This window comes from Bubalus bubalis, chromosome 20, assembly GCF_019923935.1.
Source record: "Bubalus bubalis isolate 160015118507 breed Murrah chromosome 20, NDDB_SH_1, whole genome shotgun sequence".
Lineage (NCBI taxonomy): Eukaryota > Metazoa > Chordata > Mammalia > Artiodactyla > Bovidae > Bubalus > Bubalus bubalis.
The window spans coordinates 26,813,849-26,830,524 of NC_059176.1; the positions used below are offsets into that span (position 1 = coordinate 26,813,849).

A 16,676-nucleotide genomic window follows, 5' to 3' on the forward strand; every position below is an offset into this window, starting at 1 on the left:
AGTGGAGATAACGTCTTTTGTCCACTCAGGGAAGGTGGGGTATATGGACACTAATGCTTTGGGGTTCCTCGCTTAAATACTGCCCTCTGACACTTGGCTTTTCTAAAATAGCACTTACTTTATGTGCTTCTATATATTATCTTATCAGTTCTTCTTCTCTATCACTCCCCCCCTTTAAAAAAAAAAAAATCTCTTTACACACACTGTGTTACCCTACTGGAGTAATCTTCCTGTCCATAATCTTAATAACAAAGGGTTTCCATGACTCCCCACCACATCATTATGCAGACACCACAGTACAGAAGATTTCCAGAATGAGGGCACTGTGTCTGTAATAAGTAGTAATTGGTTTTGAGGGCAACAGCAATAAAATACAGTCAAAGGATTATAAAGGTTATGGAGATACTGATACAATAGATGAAGCTAAAGACCTTAAGACAATGACAGATTGTGGATTAATCTTTTGCCTGCTTTTGTGAAGTAGAGCCTAGTTAGAAGTAATTCTCAAACTGAATTAAGGACTACATTAAAACCTAACCTAAATTTGCATTTGTACATTGTGTTCTAAATCAAAACATTACAGTTGCATTTCTAAATACTAGAGAAAGAATGGATTGACTGTGAGTAAATGTTACTGCCTGATCTCTGCCACCTAAAATATGACTAAGTAGTAAGTTACTTCTTGAGCCCAAAATTCCCACTACTTTAATGCTCTTCCACTTAGACTCTGAATAAGAGAAAATCCTCCACAAATCAAAATTTTAACTCTGTGATGACAACAGTATCATCTTCATTAATAATTACCACCAACAGCAAATCAACAACCATTTTCAAAGACACACATACATATCTGAAAATCATATCCAAAATAATGCATATATATATATATTTGAGGGTTTATTAAAAGATTCTTAAATTTTCAAAAGGGATCCATCACTCCATCCAAAAGAATAATGATCTAACATATAGAATTTCTTCTTATAAGGATTATAAAGCTGGATTCTGCTCTCTTTTTGCCATTGATGTTGCTAGAATTAACTTATCCTAAAAATATCCTTGGTAAAAAATAATACTATTTAATGTATGTTTTCACTCAACATCTTTAAGCAATTTTTACACATTTATAAAGTTATACCTTTAAGCATATACCTAACAAGCAATCAAAAAAGAGTTTACTAAGAATGAAGATTCAGCAGTCAGTATTTGTTAAACATAAAGTTCTTTTTTGAATCCTCCATGTATTTTAAGTTCCTTTGGCAAGCTGTGTGTTTCATGGAAAGAGTTCCAATGAAGGAATTCTGAGATCCACTTTGGCCATTGTAGACATTATAATTCTAAGTCACTATGTTGAACTTCAATTTTATCATCTTAGATCATGAGGATGACAAAAAAGTAGCATTTGGCAAATCTTCTGGGACCACTGCAATAGCTCACATGATAATTTCATAGTAATATATTATAGACTATAAAGAAGTGAACCTCCCTTGGACAGTTCTATATTGCAACAGTTAAGATAGTCTGTAAACTCTAAACATGGTAGAGTCTCCTTTAGAGCTTTACAACAAAGAATTTTAATAAGACTGAAGAATGCCTAAATGTAGTCAACCTATACTTAAGCTTTCTTGGAAGCACAGATGTTTGGAGCAGGGGCTCCATGTCCACAGCATCACACAGTTACTAGCTGGCAATCTTGGACAGAAGTCTCGGCTTCTTTGGACCTCAATTTCCTCATCTGGGAAACAGACATTATAGTAGAACATACTTCACAATATCTTCAAAGGAGTAATTGAGCTAATATATGTCAAGTGCTAAATGCCTTGACATATATTACAACTGCCATGCTGTAAATGTTACATAAACATGGAAAGTGAAAGTGAGAACCTAAGTTGCTCAGTCTGTCCAACTTTATGCAGCCCCATGGACTGTACCCCGCTGGTTCCTCTGTCCATGGAATTCTCTAGGCAAGAATACTGGAGTGGGTTGCCATTCCCTTCTCCAGGGGGTCTTTCTGACCCAGGGCTCCTGCATTGCCAGGAGATTCTTTACTATCTGAGCCACCAGGAAAGTCACTATAGGCACTGACTACTATGATAATAACTTTATACTAGGAAAAAGCCTGACTGTTTTAATCTTAGTACCACATCTGATCACCACCTTGTTCCTCCAGAATTCTTTACAATTTTCTTTTAACTAGTAGCATCTACCTATCACTATTTTTCATTCAGGCTATAGTTTCTGTAATTCTAAATACCTATGTTTTTTACTCATTGTTTCTCAAACTCCTTTCTTTACTGCCACTTACGACTTTCATTTTTTAGCAAATTTTACTTCCCATATAGTGACAGTAGAAATTAAATCAGAGGGCTGACTTCTGCTTGGTGATAACCCTAAAATTGCCTATTTATTTAAATGCTTCCATGTTCTCTCATGATTCTCACTTTCTTCAAGTTCTGTCTGCTGCCTCTCTCAGCATGTCTTCCACACTAGCAGGAGATGAGGGTAAGTGCATGAATCCCAGAGCCTGTGCTTAAATCCTGGCTCTATGACTAATTACATAATAATTAGTAAATGTGAGCAACTTACTTAACATCTTTTGCCTCAGTTTCTCACCTGTGATATGTGATGATAATACTGCTTCATAAGGCTCCTGTTAAAATTAACTGAGGTAGTTAAAAAAATATTTATAGTGGTGCCTAGGACACAGTAATACTGTATAAGATGTGTTAAATCAAAACCCAAGCTCATGTCACACTAACTGTTGTATGCTTTGAGGTCCTTTATAATTTATACTGTGTTCTCACCAATAATATTTCCCTCTACTGGTTCTGGCATACCACACCGTGTACTTAAGTGAAATAAAACTACTTGATTGCAGAGATATTGATTTTTCATTATGTTCCTCCTTACGCCTAGGTCTACCTGTCTTTTACTATAGGTATACTCAATGACTTGTTCAAATAAAAAATGCATGTCTCATTAATGGAAGATGAAATGTTTATAAATAAGTTATTTCCTATGCTAAGAATAATAAAGGATCATTTTTTAGTTCCCTAAAGTAGAAAAAACTGACATTCAAAATTGACAAGCAATTTTGTTTAGAGAGAAAAATGAATATCCAAACAGTAATCAAGGGAATGGGTGGGTTACTCAGGAAGACTGTGAAAGCTTCTATGGAAGACTTCAAAATTGCAATGATAATTATTCATCAGAGAGAGTATATGTGTATTCCTAGCAGGAAGAAGATCTTTCAAAGCATCTCCCAAAACATCCCAAATCTGAAAGCTCTGTCTGTCAGGCAAAGCTCCAAATCCAGGACCATGGAGAGCTCACCCAGAACATTTGGAGCAGGGAAGAAATTTGGAAGGACAACAGCAGTTTCCAGTTCTAGCCTCCATACTGAGGGCAAGGCTGAATCGTGAAACTCTACTTGAGCCAGAAATGAGACAGGAAAAAAAAAGGTAAAAGAAAGTTTTGTTGTTTCTTTAAAAAAAAAAAACACAGGCAGTGCCACTATCATAAAGCCAATATTATGAAATTGACTTAGCACATGCTATCTCTCTGAAGCTGTCTCAGAGTTGGATAAAGGTGTCAGTTGTTCACTGGGACACTTGTCCATAGTGGAAAAAACAGGTAACTTTGGATGTGATGACTCATTAAAAGAACTAAGTTGTCTCTTGCGGTTTGTCAAATTTAGCTTTGCAAAATTCAATTTCTTTGGTTTCCTACTTCACAGAAATGGTGATAGTGATTACAGAAACAATACAGTTGGATATTTACAGAATATAACAGAGCAGAAATATTAACTGTCATGGAGGAACCAACAGAAGTAAGTCACCTTAGTCAAATGTTTCTTATTCAACGACTTCTTCACAGCCAGATATCTATCAGCTATTTTTTAATACTTTATATTTATGGAATGATTTCTTATATGGACATTATCAACAGATCCATACTCTCTCTACATAAAAATCCTCTCTCTAAGCCTCAAAGTTAACACCTTCATGTAAACTTTTACACTACAATAACTAGTCTTTATAAAAGAACAAGGCAGGTTTTGGTCATTAACTCTAGGGGAAAGGAAAAGTAGGGTAAAAACCACTTTAAATTTTACCTTTTTAAAGTACTTCTAAGGAGCCAGACAGGCAGGTGTTTTGTTTTTTTTTTTTATGGATTTTCCTACTTGTTTTGCTTAGGAGAATCCAGCACTAGACTTCTACTATTTATCAATTAATCTGGCATGCAGCCTCAAAGGAAGAAGGTCGACCTGTATTAAAAATGCAGCCATCAAAAATTCATCAAAGGCTGCAGCATTTTAACTCATGAACCTTTGAACACCTGCATACTTGTCAGATCTCTGGTCATAGTTACTGGTGAAATCTATAGTTACTCCAGTACCTACACCGGCCCTGACATGAGCTGAATGAGGCAGCTTCCCAGGGAAAAAGTACAGTAAAGATTCTATAAGCACTGCTTGCCCTTCCTTAATTACTTTCAATAAAATAGTCCACCACACATTGGCATCACAGAGAGTTCAAAGTCAATCAAATCAGTCTACTGCAAAGAATAAAAATCTTTCAGAAGTATTTTTCCCCCATGATTGTAAATACCACCTTTCTTACAAGGTAATATAATTGAGAAATGCATAAAAAACTGTTATCTGGTAGGATTATGTACAACATAACTCCCAACCCGAAATCTTTTAATGCTCTTCAAGAAAGGGTAATAATTTCAGAAACCTTCCTTTAATGTGTGAAGAAAGCAGTATAGTACATACTGGAAGTTAAAACTGGAACCTTCAAGTTCAAGGTAAGAACTCTGCTGCTTAACTAATGCACTGCTCATAGCTGTCATCATTAATTTATGTTAGCCTCTGTAAACATCAAGAGTATAATAGGCCAATTTCACAACTAAATATAGATGCACATTTTGCCCTTATATAAATGGCAGATTGCTGCTGTAGATCATCGCTGCAGCAACACGTCAGTAAAGATGCACTGTTTGATGGTCTGATGCTCACACAATATATAAAACCAGTTGTAATGGTTGTTTGGAAGCAAAGTGTAACATAGCAGCAAAATTTCATTTGTTCCACAAACTCAGGATATATTAAGCTTGGCTGACAAAGACTGTTTGATGTGCTAAATCAGTTTGACCTTCATTCTTGCCTTATTTTTCTCATTTAACAAGTGAAATTACCATTATTTTTCCCGCATGTAAGAAAATATCATGAAATTGATTGCTTAAAAACATTGTCAAAAACATGTGCAACTGCTAACATGCAATAAAGTATTAAAATCAAGATGCATCTTTAAAATTTTTAAACTATGATATATTCTGATTGAATAACCATGACCTATTTTTGACTTGTGGTAAAATAGATCCAAAGAGTAATTAAAGCCATTCCACTGAATGCTTTCCCTCATCTTCAGAAAATGCCTTGTGTATGTTTGAACTTAATAATTAAATTAATTGGTTTTAGCCAATGAGCATTCTTATTCTTAACACTTTAAGTAAGAGGATTTAATACCAGAATGAGTCATTAGAATAGTAATAAAGAAAGCTGAGAGGTCCGCACAATCCTTTTCAACCAGTGTTCACCTTGATTCAAATAACCCTTGAATGAACCACAGCAAGACCCAACTATTCATTGCATGCTTTGGTGTCTGCCAAAAACCTCCTGAATCAAAGTGTTTTGTTCTTCATTTTCCTCCAGAACTTTAAGCTACCAACTGGCAGTTCCATAATGATGACAAAAAAACTGCAGTTTTATCAAGTAATTTCTCTCCACCCAATAAATAGCACGTTACCTTGGAGCAACTTGTATATTTCACACCTTAAATTTCTATTTACCAAATCAGCTAATCACTTCACAATTGAACTCAGAACAAAAAAAAAAATTATCAATTAAAGTGGTTGAAACTCCTGCAAATTATCATTTAGGAATGAAGTAATTGCTTTCATCAGGGCAGAAAAGCCCGCCAGAACAGAAATGTCACTTTAGATTAGTGTTCTCACTCCTGAAGCTATGGATGACACAGCTGATATAAGACTAAATGCCAAGACCAATCAATTGCTTTTGTGGCTCTGCTCTGAGCTGCTGTAAAAGGGGCCATTTTCTAGGATCTACTCTTCATTATAGTAAATGCTATCTCCTTGGTAACATAATTCCATTTCTCATAAATTCTGTCTGAGAGCATTGTCCTAACAATGGATGTTTGTGGAAAAGAATGCTGTTGGTTTAATGCACAGAATTAAGTGTGAATGGCTGTCAAACTGCTATAGTTTACTAGTTCTTAAACATAAATTGAAGTCTTATACATTAGAAAGAATTCTTGGGGAGAAATGAATGTCCTGAACAAGGGTAAGATATTGTATTTGAAGGTTCTGTGCTACTGGTTTAGAATTTTGACTATTCTAGTATTTATCTGTCCTGTACATGAAATCAGTCAGCTCACACCAGAGGTGGGTGAACACATCACTTACTTTCTCAGCAGTATAGTTTGCAAATGTGAAACCTCAGAAGCAAATACGGACTCATTAGGCAACTGCATGCGATTTGTGAATAGCCACAACTGTGTTAAAAGAAAAAAAAAAAAAAACTGTTCTTTGAGCTGAGCCATTCCTGGAAAGCATCCAGATCTTAATTTGTATTGTTCATCCCCCTGAAGTTACAAGATTCTGGGTTGCAGGCTCCAATTAAAAGGAAATTGAAGAAGCTAATATAGTGAGAAAGCAGCAATTCCCTGCACTGCTCTCTTCAGGTCTGAAGTTTAGAAAGAGATTCAGGATCACGGGTCTTTGCCCGACATGGGATAAAGGCCTTTCTCATCCTGGTGAGCACACATGTGTAACTTCCATTAGCAGTAACAGAAGTCGTGAGCACACATTGAGAGGGAAGTCTATTGCTAAATATTTGAAAGGGTCAGAGCATCTCCGCTGAAAGGCAAAAATGAGAAGGAATGGTGGGCACTCTGTGATGGCAGGACATTTTACTAACCATGCAAAGGGATTTCTATCACTCCAAGGGACTATAGTTTTAGTTTTCATATCAATGACAGGAAAGCACATGTGCTGTTTCTGCTTTTTAATATTATTCAGTAACATCAAAAAGAAGCATAAACCTTAACATCATAGTAACACTGAATGAAAACAAACATCTTTGAACATCTACTAAGTTTCAGGCTCTAAGTATTTTAAACATTACCCGACTTAATTCACCATTGTCAATATCAGCAAGGATGGACAGGGGAAGTAACAGCATCTATGGAAAGTAGATCATCTCCACTATATACACCTGACCCTAAAACACTGCTATTTTATCCCCTGTTTTGGGGGGCCACTATATTTATGCTCTATTTCTAACTTTCTGCCCTCATCCCCCCAAACTAGGAGTTTTCTTGTCTCAGAGAGAACTTGCCCTGGATCCTAGACTTTTAGTACTAAAAGAAGGATGGGCCTGGGCAAACTAGAACAGCTGGTCACCCTGGAAATATGATTGTCCCCCATCTCATAAATAAGAAGACCAAAGCACAGAGAGAGAAAGTAACTTGCCCAAGATCACTGACAGCTAAAAATGGAATCTGAACCTTGGCAAGATGACTCCATCCTTACGTCCTTCTCACCACTGCACTGCACTGCCTCTACAGGAATAAAGTCATGAGTCCCCTTCACCTGATTATATGACTATTAAGTCATGGATAAAGTTTTAGTTAACTGATAATCACCCATATAATTTCCATCACAATTGTTATAAAAACATTAATTCACTAATAAAATGTCCAATAACCCCCCTTTTTCAGGTATATAAACATATTTCAATTTGGAGTAGATAAATTTGCTGTTAATTGCTCTAAGTCCCAAAATAACTTGCTCTGGAATTCAAATTCAAATGACCTTTTCTAGAGGGAAAATTCATTTTTCCTTTAATTTTCTCTAAGTGTGATTTCAAACACTTTTGAAAGCACGACCAAGTGGAAGAAAGATTTTGAAAACTTTCAAGCCTGATAGGGGAAACTTGGAAAGGAGAAAGCAGGCTTTGACAAGTTTGAAGATTTTAAAGTCTAAAAAATGAAAGTTATGATCATGTGAATACTGCAAATAGCACACCCATTTACTTGACATCAATGAACACATTTATATTATAACTGCCTGCATTTTTAATGAAATACATAAAGTGGTCACCCTTTCTTTAAACACTACAATTGAGAATAATGGTGCCAACAGTCTGAAAAGACAACATACTTTATTCCCTACCTGACTTTATTTTAAAAGCGTGCATTTTTATTTAACCTTTCATCAAGGTTCCAAAAGCATGGTCGAACTTACCAGAGGTGTACATTGTTACAATTTCTAGGGAACACTTTGGCAAATACAGATCTCACGCTGGCCAAGGATGCAAACAAATACATTCTAAAAGAATATTCACTGCCTCTTTTGATAGACTTTAGAAATAAATTATGAAATATTCTCAAGATACTAAAGATGTTGAAAAAAATATTCAATTACTGGAAAAACATTTTTACAATATGTTAAGTGATAAAAGGAGGATCATAAAGCAGAATGTACAGTGGGTTGAACAATTACAGCAATGTATCTATAACTATATATAGATACAGAGAAAATATATCCAAACCAGGATTGAGTCCCACAAGCCAAAATATTGAGATTGGTTATTTCTACATGGTAATCATTTCTTGTAGGGGGTGGTCAGAAGATGGGAGGTGAGCAGGCAGGAGATAATTTCTAAAACTTCTTCAATAAACATTTTTAATATAAAAATTACTTTTTGAAAAAAAAAAACAAAAAAACATGTATGTAATTTTACTGGCCCCAAGTTGAGCCTCAAAACACCTTAATGCTCAAGGTATTTTTCACTTAATGAATGATTTTCCTGATAGTGTTATCAAATGTCATCCTGTCAACACTGCATGTAGTAGTATCTGAAAAGTATCTGGAGAAAATGCTTGTCTTGGTTATTCCTCTAAAAGAGAACCAGAAGTAAAAGGCTGGAGAGGCCTTTATCCCTTCTCAAGTTACCCCACATGAGCATCCAACCAAATGACCAAGTCCTTCAGCTGCACAGACTCGGCTCCTGTGTCTTCTGTGGTCCCTCAAAACCCCAAGGGAGTGTGTGCCAGTGTGCAGTATGCCAGCTGCCTGGGTGGAGGGAGATACTACCATTTCTGGTCCTATCACTTCATGGGAAATAGATGGGGAAACAGTGGAAACAGTGTCAGACTTTATTTTTTGGGGCTCCAAAATCACTACAGATGGTGACTGCAGCCATGAAACTAAAAGAAGCTTACTCCTTGGAAGGAAAGTTGGGACCAACCTAGATAGCATATTCCAAAGCAGAGATATTACTTTGCCAACAAAGGTCCGTCTAGTCAGATGAGATCAGATCAGTTGCTCAGTCATGTCCGACTCTTTGCAACCCCATGAATCGCAGCACGCCAGGCCTCCCCGTCCATCCCAACTCCCGGAGTTCACCCAGACTCACGTCCATCGAGTCAGTGATGCCATCCAGCCATCTCATCCTCTGGCGTCCCCTTCTCCTCCTGCCCCCAATCCCTCCCAGCATCAGAGTCTTTTCCAATGAGTCAACTCTTTGCATGAGGTGGCCAAAGTACTGGAGTTTCAGCTTTAGCATCATTCCTTCCAAAGAAATCCCAGGGCTGATCTCCTTCAGAATGGACTGGTTGGATCTCCTTGCAGTCCAAGGGACTCTCAAGAGTCTTCTCCAACACCACAGTTCAAAAGCATCAATTCTTCGGCGCTCAGCCTTCTTCACAGTCCAACTCTCACATCCATACATGACCACAGGAAAAACCAAAGCCTTGACTAGATGAACCTTTGTTGGCAAAGTAATGTCTCTGCTTTTGAATATGCTATCTAGGTTGGTCATAACTTTCCTTCCAAGGAGTAAGTGTCTTTTAATTTCATGGCTGCAGTCACCATCTGTAGTGATTTTGGAGCCCAGAAAAATAGTCTCTCACTGTTTCCACTGTTTCCCCATCTATTTCCCATGAAGTGATGGGACCGGATGCCATGATCTTCATTTTCTGAATGTTGAGCTTTAAGCCAACTTTTTCACTCTCCACTTTCACTTTCATCTAGAGGCTTTTGAGTTCCTCTTCACTTTCTGCCATAAGGGTGGTGTCATCTGCATATCTGAGGTTATGGATATTTCTCCTGGCAATCTTGATTCCAGCTTGTGTTTCTTCCAGTCCAGCATTTCTCATGATGTACTCTGCATATAAGTTAAATAAACAGGGTGACAATATACAGCCTTGATGTACTCCTTTTCCTATTTGGAGCCAGTCTGTTGTTCCATGTCCAGTTCTAACTGTTGCTTCCTGACCTGCATACAAATTTCTCAAGAGGCAGATCAGGTGGTCTGGTATTTCCATCTCTTGAAGAATTTCCCACAGTTTATTGTGATCCACACAGTCAAAGGCTTTGGCATAGTCAATAAAGCAGAAATAGATGTTTTTTTACAATTCACTTGCTTTTTCCATGATCCAGTGGATGTTGGCAATTTGATCTCTGATTCCTCTGCCTTTTCTAAAACCAGCTTGAACATCAGGAGGTTCACGGTTCACATATTGCTGAAGACTGGCTTGGAGAATTTTGAGCATTACTTTACTAGCGTGTGAGATGAGTGCAATTGTGAGGTAGTTTGAATATTCTTTGGCATTGCCTTTCTTTGGGATTGGAATGAAAACTGACCTTTTCCAGTTCTGTGGCCACTGCTGAGTTTTCCAAATTTGCTGGCATATTGAGTGCAGCACTTTCACAGCATCATCTTTCAGGATTTGAAATAGCTCAACTGGAATGCCATCACCTCCACTAGCTTTGTTCGTAGTGATGCTTTCTAAGGCCCACTTGACTTCACATTCCAGGATGTCTGGCTCTAGGTCAGTGATCACACTATCGTGATTATCTGGGTCATGAAGATCTTTTTTGTACAGTTCTTCTGTGTATTCTTGCCATCTCTTCTTAATATCTTCTGCTTTTGTTAGGTCCATACCATTTCTGTCCTTTATCAAGCCCATCTTTGCATGAAATATTCCCTTGGTATCTCTAATTTTCTTGAAGAGATCCCTAGTCTTTCCCATTCTGTTGTTTTCCTCTATTTCTTTGTATTGATTGCTGAAGAAGGCCTTCTTATCTCTTCTTGCTATTCTTTGGAATTCTGCATTCAGATGTTTATATCTTTCCTTTTCTCCTTTGCTTTTTGCTTCTCTTCTTTTCACAGGTATTTATAAGGCCTCCCCAGAGACCCATTTTGCTCTTTTGCATTTCTTTTCCATGGGAATGGTCTTGATACCTGTCTTCTGTACAATGTCACGAACCTCATTCCATAGTTCATCAGGCACTCTATCTATCAGATCTAGGCCCTTAAATCTATTTCTCACTTCCACTGTATAATCATAAGGGATTTGATTTAGGTCATACCTGAATGGTCTAGTGGTTTTCCCTACTTTCTTCAATTTAAGTCTGAATTTGGCAATAAGGAGTTCATGGTCTGAGCCACAGTCAGCTCCTGGTCTTGTTTTTGCTGACTGTATAGAGCTTCTCCGTCTTTGGCTGCAAAGAATATAATCAGTCTGATTTCGGTGTTGACCATCTGGTGATGTCCATGTATAGAGTCTTCTCTTATGTTGTTGGAAGAGGGTGTTTGTTATCACCAGTGCATTTTCTTGGCAAAACTCTATTAGTCTTTGCCCTGCTTCATTCCGTATTCCAAGGCCAAATTTGCCTGTTACTCCAGGTGTTTCTTGACTTCCTACTTTTGCATTCCAGTCCCCTATAATGAAAAGGACAGCTTTTTGGGGTGTTAGTTCTAAAAGGTCTTGTAGGTCTTCATAGAATCATTCAACTTCAGCTTCTTCAGCGTTCCTGGTTGGGGCATAGACTTGGATTACTGTGATATTGAATGGTTTGCCTTGGAAACGAAGAGAGATCATTCTGTCATTTTTGAGATTGCATCCAAGTACTGCATTTCGTACTCTTTTGTTGACCATGATGGCCACTCCATTTCTTCTGAGGGATTCCTGCCCGCAGTAGTAGATATAATGGTCATCTGAGTTAAATTCACCCATTCCAGTCCATTTCAGTTCGCTGATTCCTAGAATGTCGACATTCACTCTTGCCATCTCTTGTTTGACCACTTCCAATTTGCCTTGATTCATGGACTTGACATCCAGGTTCCTATGCAATATTGCTCTTTACAGCATCGGACCTTGCTTCTATCATCAGTCACATCCACAGCTGGGTATTCTTTTTGCTTTGGCTCCATCCCGTCATTCTTTCTGGAGTTATTTCTCCTCCACTGATCTCCAGTAGCATATTGGGCACCTACTGACCTGGGGAGTTTCTCTTTCAGTATCCTATCATTTTGCCTTTCATACTGTTTATGGGGTTCTCAAGGCAAGAATACTGAAGTGGTTTGCCATTCTCTTCTCCAGTGGACAACATACCTATGGTTTTTCCTGTGGTCATGTATGGATATGAGAGTTGACTGTGAAGAAGGCTGAGCGCCGAAGAATTGATGCTTTTGAACTGTGGTGTTGGAGAAGACTCTTCAGAGTCCCTTGGACTGCAAGGAGATCCAACCAGTGCATTCTGAAGGAGATCAGCCCTGGGATTTCTTTGGAAGGAATGATGCTAAAGCTGAAACTCCAGTACTTTGGCCACCTCATGCGAAGAGTTGACTCATTGGAAAAGACTCTGATGCTGGGAGGATTGGGGGCGGAGGAGAAAGGGACGACAGAGGATGAGATGGCTGGATGGCATCACTGACTCGATGGATGTGAGTCTGGGTGAACTCCGGGAGTTGGTGATGGACAGGGAGGCCTGGCGTGCTGCGATTCATGGGGTTGCAAAGAGTCGGACACGACTGAGCGACTGAACTGAACTGAACTGAATGAATTATTTCTTCCATGTGTCACTCACTCCTTGCCAACCTGAGGGCATCTGCGGATTCTAACCCGGGAGAAAACACAGACAAATAAGCACACAAAATACTTCACACACTGAACTTCCTGAAGCAAAATTGCAGATACTGACTCAAGTCTTGGTTAACAAGTTGCCTCAATAAATGGTATCCTAAGATCTCTACTAAGTTCTAACACTGACCAAATAATCAGAATCATTGTTGTTTCATTGACTGCTGCACCTCCCACTTCTAACTGGTGGTGGCCCTTGGTGGAACAGTGTGTCCATGGCATTAGATTTCATATATGAAGCAGCAAAGATTTTAACGTGCCAGGGATTATCATATGAGATTTAATTTGAGGAGTCATAACACCTCACTGAGGTACTTTATAAAGCAGGACACCACAGGAAACATCTGTTTATTTATAAGCATCCATTACTTAGCCAGAAACAAAGTCCTTTCCAAACCCTAAAATCTTTTGAAAAACCTTGATAGACGCTTAGTCCTCTCATTAATATCTGACTTTGAGGAACTACAAGTAAGTTATTCTGAGTCACATCTAACTATGTAACAAGATGATAAAGATAGGTACTATTTTGATGTATAAAATTAATGTTTATAGCATGAAATTAAATAAAGAATAAATGAATAGGCTTCTTTTTTTTTAATTTCATGAGTTTGCAAGCTGCTCATGGAAAAACAAAAGGTTGTATCATGATATAAGTATGCTGCTGCTGCTGCTGCTGCTGCTAAGTCGCTTCAGTCGTGTCCGACTCTGTGCAACCTCTAGACGGCAGCCCATGAGGCTCCCCTGTCCCTGGGATTCTCTAGGCAAGAACACTGGAATGGGTTGCCATTTCCTTCTCCAATGCAGGAAGGTGAAAAGTGAAAGTGAAGTCGCTCAGTCATGTCCGACTCTTCGAGACCCCATGGACTGCAGCATAGCAGGCTCCTCCATCCATGGGATTTTCCAGGCAAGAGTACTGGAGTGGGGTGCCATTGCCTTCTCCATGATATAAGAATACATGACATTAAAAAGACCCAGTTGTCTTATTAACTGAAAGTTAGCACTGAATTTACTGATATTGAATAATTACAACTTTAATAGTAACATGAATTCAAAGTGTTGAATTTCCTACTTGGATGTAGGAAAGCACACGATGACCGATTTGTAAGCTGACGTAAAAGGGACTGCTTAATTGAAATGGGGCAATGGAAGCCAGTGATTTGCTCAACTGGCCTTTACCACAAAGCTTCCATAAACAACCTTAGTATCTGAATCTATAAACCACCAAATAATTAGCTTAAAAAATACAAAGGTAAACCTAGGGTTGAATACTTCCATCCTGACTTGTCATCGCAGTATGGTCCTCAATCAAAACAAATATCCTATAACCTTTTTACTTATCCACAGGCACTTCACAGGAGCCCTTTTCTTAAATTCACCTTCTGTCCTCTCTGTATTTCATTTTGTTTTATTTGGGCTGAGATATTCATCTTAAAGGGTTTTCCCTCAAGGTCTCCTTTTGAGTCATCAGGGACAAAAGACCATTTAAGTCTTTAGTTTCAGTTCTGATAACAGCAGCATTTCCCAATAATATATTTACAAAGAGACTATGGAGATCAATGAGTCAACAATAGCAATGCGGCAACTGGGTCCTATTCCCATGGCTATAAACCTGAGTCACTTTTTTTTTAAGTTCCCAACCAGGGATTGAACTCATGTCCCTGCAGTGGGAGCACAGCACCCTAACCACTGAACCACCAGGGAATTCCCAGAGTCACTTTTCAAATACATAAATGTACATGTGCACACAGGTGCACATGTGTGCATACACACACACACATGAACACACAACTGGTTTAAAGGGACCGATTAATATACACTGCCCTTCACATTCTGTTTTCTTACCCTCTCAGTTTTGTCACCTCATTTTCTTCTACACAATTTCTCAGAGAATCACTCACTGGATTTGTTTATATCTCTTCTCATAAAATTCATACATGAAGAAGAGTGAGTCAGGGTTTTTTGTTTGTTTGCTTGTTTTATGAATTATGATTAGTTTAACACAAATGAATTTAAGTTTGAGATGATAAACTCAAATACCTGTAGGATCCAACAAAATTATACAAATGAATAAAGAGGACTAAGTGAGAGAAAGCAGAGCAAGCATGACAATAAATGGCAACTGGACCCTCAGCGTTGAGCAGTAACCGGGAGTGGTGTGGACTGCGGCAAACCAGAGAGCGCTAGCCTAGTCACCAGAGGGCACACATTATTCAGGAAAAGCATTTGTTACTAGATGGGAAGGTAGACCCCAAAGTTGCCAAGTCTTCCTATTTAAGAGAAGTCAGAAATGTAGACTATTTTTCTAATGCAAAATCTTCCATTTTGTAAAGTATTTTGTAAAATATCGAATGAGCATCTCATTGTAAAAATGCAACTTTTCTCAGGCTCCTAAGGGTCTCATTCGGCCTGTGGCAGTTAACCATCTATGGTTTAACACCAGTAATAGCCTTTGTCGACAGTGAGTTTAATTATGGGATACATAATGTATAAGATATAAAGAGCTATAGCAGGTGACAATGAAAAAATGAGGAAGAAGCATAAAACAGAGAGAAATGCAGAAAGTGAGATTGGAAGAAAAGAAATTATTAACCTTGATTTTTCTCAGAGTGGTAGAATTTCTCCTTTTCACTGTTTTACAAATTTTCTATAAATAATCAGGAAAAAATAGATTAGTTTCTATTCCACAGGATCGAACTTATTATTAAAAGTAGCTCAAAAAATTGAAAATACTCATATGCATATTCATGCATAGATCTGTTTACTACAATTCAGCCCCACAGTTTCAAACACTTTATCACAACTGAAATGTCAATCAGTTCACCACGATCACATCATAAATAAAAAAAAGTGAAGTAAAAGTCACTCAGTCATGTCCAACTCTTTGCAACCGCATGGACTGTACAGTCCATGGAATTCCCCAGACCAGAATACTGGAGTGGGTAGTCTTACCCTTCTCCAGGGGATCTTCCCAACCCAGGGATCAAACCCACGTCTCCCACATTGTGGGCGGATTCTTTACCAGCTGAGCCACAAGGGAAGACCATATACAAAAAATCTTTCATTAAAAATTAAAATGAGAGAGAGCAATCAAGATGGTAGAGTAGGAGGTGAAAAATTTAAATAGCCATTTTCAAAATGAGTCATAGTGTGCCCCCAAAATTAGTGATTAAGTTATGTTAGCAATTTTGTAAAAGTTCATGTTAAACAAGACGGTTGTTATTAATTCACATGAGAGTAATCCAAGTCTATGCCCCAACCAATAATGCCAAAGAAGATAATGTTGAACAGTTCCATGAAGACCTAAAAGACCTTCTAGACAAAAACCAAAAAATATGTTCTTTTCATCACAGGGGACTGGAAAGCAAAAGTAGAAAGTCAAGAGATACCTGGAATAACAGACGAGTTTGACTTTGGAGTACAAAATGAAGCAGGGCAAAGTCTAACAGTTAGGCCAAGAGAAGACTCTACACATGGACATCACCAGATGGTCAATACTGATATCAGACTGATTCTATTCTTTGCAGCTGAAGATAGAAAAGTATTACACCGTAAGCAGAAACAAGGACCGGGAGCTGACTGTGGCTCAGGTCATGAACTTCTTATGGCAAAATTCAGACTTTAATTGAAGAATGTAGGGAAAACCACTAGGCCATTCAGGTATGATAT

The 16,676-nt window shown here is 38.1% G+C and overlaps 1 protein-coding gene across 5 annotated transcripts in view; it reads right to left on the reverse strand.

The window, feature by feature from the left end:
- The window catches only part of NPAS3 (neuronal PAS domain protein 3), a 964,678-nt gene that overhangs the window by 660,301 nt on the left and 287,701 nt on the right, over window positions 1-16,676 (reverse strand). The window lies entirely within an intron of this gene.